This window comes from Ostrinia furnacalis, unplaced genomic scaffold (genome assembly GCF_004193835.3).
Source record: "Ostrinia furnacalis isolate ACB-3 unplaced genomic scaffold, ASM419383v2 OfSCF1110, whole genome shotgun sequence".
NCBI lineage: Eukaryota > Metazoa > Arthropoda > Insecta > Lepidoptera > Crambidae > Ostrinia > Ostrinia furnacalis.
Window position 1 is genome coordinate 422418 of NW_021131349.1, and position 5100 is coordinate 427517.

Genomic DNA, 5100 nt, shown 5'->3' on the forward strand with positions numbered 1-5100 from the left:
CATCCTTGTTGCCATGTCATGAAAATAGACCACACCGTCGGAGTGTGTAATCGGTCATTAAGGTCAGAAGAAATGTTACTGCTCATGCGCTAGCTTATCTGTAGGTATAGTCTTTCTTTTCCAATAGACTATAAATCTATCCAACCATTCTTAGAGAAATTCAACCTACCTTTGCTTCTGAATATCTTTTTAAATCACTGAAACAGTTGTGTTTGAATCGGTAGATTTTTATCATATCTTATGAACAAAAATGCACAAGTGTCTGAGCGCATAGTTACGAGTGCCCTTATCCTTAGAAATATTCTATGTTACGAGTATATTTACGTTCATAGTATTTAGAATACAAAATATATTTCATAGCTGACTCCATCCTCGTGACCTTTTAAGTTCAGTGCGACTCTACATTAATGATGAATATTGACCTTTTACTTAAATACTTTTTCTATACCAACACAGAGCATTAAAGAATTTGAATTTGCATTACCTTAAATTGAACATGCAGACCTAAAGTGCTTCGGCTAAAACAATACATCTTTATTCGTCTTGCCAGACAACACATTACTTAACGAACATGGAAATAATGACCAATAACTTAATGCCTAGCGTTGCATCACACCTTATGGGTGGTGTAACAGTATATTTATTTACATGCTCATTTATATTAAGTCGCCACAAATAGCACAAACTGTTACGTTTATCTTAGGTAGTTACCGTATATCAGCACGCGGTGACATAGTGCAGCGTCTCAATATCATGAATGACAATCGCGTGTTAGGTAAACTGTAGTTGCATTTCCACCTGCACAAAATAATCACTGATATCTTTATAGCTGGATGATGACCGGAAAGTAAATAAATAAATAAATAAGTCGCAAATGACACGACTCATTATAATTCGTTATAATATTATAATAGCGATTTTCTAAATTATTCTAAATTGTGTCAATATCTGTAGTGTAGTGGTGGGAGCCTGATGACTGTACTACAGGTAGGTATACAAATACCAATTATTTTTTTTGTTTTTTGAATTGTAAATATTGAATAACTTGTGCTCATTGTAATGTTCGTGATGAGAAAATAAAGATTATTAAATGGGTTAAATTAAACGCCCAAGATTACTTATGCACTCACTATGAGAACTGTTGAAGTTGGTTTAAAAGCTCGTGCTCATCGCTCTATGCTTCCAAGAGAGTTCGAACCTACAATCGCACCCTGTGATGTAGTAACGCTAACTCTACCAAAACAAGTGGTCATCATTCTCGTTCTTTGAACTCTTTATCTAGAAAGTTATGAATACTTTACAAAATAATTAATAACATACCTGCTTACTTGTAAAATTAGTTTCTTTAAATGATGACAAACACAAACACTAAGTTAACGATCCCATACGTACTAAAATACTAAAATCATCAGATGAAATGCAGTCTTATATAAAATCAAGTATTTTCCTTTTTACCTATAATAAAAATATCTTAAAAAAACCTCATCCTCAATATGTCATGTATGATACGATTCCTAAAACTATTTGTTTACAATCAACAGAGTCTTTTTTTCTTGTCAATTTTTTTTACAATACGGATACGCATAATATTATTTGTGCTCTATATCCTGGAAAAAAAGGCAGCTCTGCTCGTATGGTAGATACCAAAAAAGCAATCTATCTTATAGGAGTGTGGAGTGTCATTTTTTGCTTTCGTTAGTTACGCAATATATGTTGTAGCAATTTGAATAAGGCATGATCATACTGGTTTATGATTTCGACCGATTTTCAGGAGCACGGTTGATCTTGTAATAATTTTTCACGTGAATGTCGTGCATGAATGAATGGTCATATTTACTTAATTACTTTTTTACTCAGGAATTTTCAAACATACGAGTTCTGCTATTCAAGATAATTCGCCTCAAAATAATAAACTTTCCGTGAATGAAAATCCCTGAAAATCATTTTCTCTGAAAATTTATCTATTTGTGAAACTATGAGGTTTATGCTGATCTCTGACATAAATGAGGATTTATTCGGAATTAAATTGCTAATCGAAATACAATGGCAGATCCTATACGTTAATGTATGAGTACGCACTATCTATTCGAAAGTATCGGTAATATGATACATACTAATTACCTACATTTATGTAATTCAAGATAGACGAGGACGACTCTACTTTATTTTTTCTAGCCAATTTCCGGAATCTCACAATCTAGTTTTCTTATAATTCTGTAAACATAGACTCGTGACGTAGTCAGTGCGACTGCGACTTTACCTGCTAAGGAAACAGGTCCAATTTTTTTCACTATTTAGGTATGTTTAACCTTGACAATGAATTGAAACCCTGTTTAATCACGCTCTCCGATCATGTCCGCTTTAAAACGCAGCTTCTTTTGTGTAGGTAGGTAGGTATATTCTGAGTCCTTTCACAAAAACTCATTCGTCTATAGGTACTTATCAAGAGAGAAATTGACAATTCTTTCAACGATCACGATACCTACGTGTCTACTACCTACAATGATGTAAACTGATTGATTAACAGGTGTTGTTTTGTTTATTGAAGGCTAATATGCTTATCAGTTTGATTTAACAAATAAAAATACAACTTTACACCATCGTTGCTGCCAAGGTCTCAATGTCTTTACCCAGTCTGTATCTTATACCTAAGTACCTATAGGTGCCTATTAACAAACATCTTAATATGTACTTTTCACTGTCATTTATTTGCCTTTGTAATGTCAATTTCGAGTCGCTACGTAACTTTTCTAGAAAGAATTAAGTACCTACTTCTTATTTATAATTAAGGTGAAACTATGGTTACAACAGAGTTGCTTAAATTCTTGCCAAACTATTACAAAGATCAATGTCGCAAAATATTGGTTTCACATTTTTTTCATCCTAACACTATTACACTCTTAGTTACCTTCAATATTGCTTGATGAAAAATACGTTCTCTACATGACTGAGAAAAATGCCTACGTTTCCTTATTTTTCCTTACCAATGTGTGACGAATGCGTTATCCAACGTTGGTTTACAATTTTATAATACCACACGATAATAGACATGCATTCTTTCACAACTTCATTCAAGGAATGCAGGTAGGTAATACCTACTTTTATTATGCTTTGCTTTAGTATTACGACTTTAGCTAGGATATTGATTGATTGATTGTTAAAAAAAACCACTTTATTTGAGAAAACAACAAAAAACATTCTACGTATGACAGATAAATAATGGGTAATAAATAAATAATATCTAAACTGTTTATCAATTTTATCCAATAATATTTGTTTTGACCGTATTAAATATCTACATCAGTTAAATAGGCCATGAAAACAAATTGATCGATTGTTATTCATACCGATAGAATTTTATCGAGATAAATATCAAAGTAGGTGTGTATTTGGCCGATTGCATAATTTTATTATGTTTTCGTTTAAACGTTAACTATGAACTCTATCTAAAGATGCCACGAGTAACATAGGTATAATTTTGTATTTTAATAGAAAAACTTTTTTAAATATTCATGATACGTGTTGTTTATTTATGATACGTGTTTTTTATTCATGATACGTGTTTTTTATTCATGATGTTTCATGATGATGCGTTGTTACGCAGAATATAAACACTTGCTACGGTAAACTTTGCAGAACATTTCGGCTGTAATACGTGATCCAAAAGGAGTACCTGTTTTGATTTTGGGTCACGAATTCACGGTGCAACTGGGAGGAGACAAACGCAGGGCCGCACTTAGGGTAGAGGTAGAGACAATTACAGGTTAATTTTGCCATTTGTATTGCTAAATAATCTGTGAGAAAATTATTAAAGCATTTAAGTGTTATGTATTTGATGTTGCTATGTCAAGGTTAGAGCAGCAGTTGCCTGTGCAAGTGATAAAACGTGTGTAAAAATTTTCTACGTGAGGAAGTGAATATTAAAATATCAATGATAATCAATCATTTATTTTAAGCAAAACTTTCCTTCGTTACACAAATGATTACTTGGCAATTAAGAGTAGTAGTTTAATCAAAGTGATAAATGACTCTTTCGTTATAATATTTTGTCCACACATTTATTTAAAACTGTACCTACAATTAATTCCAATTTGATTTATCATTGATGAACAAGGAAAATGTTGTGGCTCGCATGATAGCTTTAATTTATTTATCATACTAAGAAGACATTCGTCATTAATAAAATGTTACACTAAAAATAATTAATTATTGGTAATTTAAGATTAATTTATAATGAGTTGACATTGACAGTATTTCTTATAAATGTTTACCTACCAATGTCAATGATCCAATATTGTGTGAAATGCGAATGTCGTACGGTATCGGCACAGTTATATCTACTGTGGTATCGGGCTTCGCTCTGCAGTATTTCGACTTAACCCTCTCTCTTGCCCGTGTCGTTTTAGGGTGAACGAAAGAGATGGAATGCAAACATGGCGTTGCTTGGTGCTCGTCTACTGTCCCGTTATCCAAGTGCATCTCTGTAAGCGCCACGCCGGGCCACGATGCCGGCCGGGTGCCTACGTGACGTCGCCCGCGTGGTTCGTCGTAGGAGGGGGCAGCCGGTTTGTTTTGCTGCGTGCGCAGCGGCTGTGTAGTGATGAACAGGTGTCGATAAAATTTACATGTTGCCCTATTTAATAACATAAACGCAAAAGTTTGTGACGATTGGTTGGTGTTTTATACTCTATTATTATGCAAAAAATACCGAATGGATTTTGATTAAACTTTACTATTATGTGATATTCTACATCAGAATTTCAAAGATTAGATGATTTTGGCTTAATGAGGTCTTTGGAATCCATTCAAAGTTGCTTGCATCCGCTAATTAAATACAAAGTGTATGGAAATCTCACATTTGAGCTCGGGCTACTAGCATCGGACAAATATTAATTGGTGGTTAAAATATTAATCACTAAAATTGTTAAAAGTACGTTTATTACGTTAAAGGATGTGAATGATAACGAAATCAACAGTCTCGACAGCCGATCCTGTTCCAAGATAACGTTATCGATGTCGATACAACTAATGTAAACAGTGCATACCACACTACTGCTTATTTTGAATCGTGCTGGAACAGGCAAGAAGGCAAAACACAAC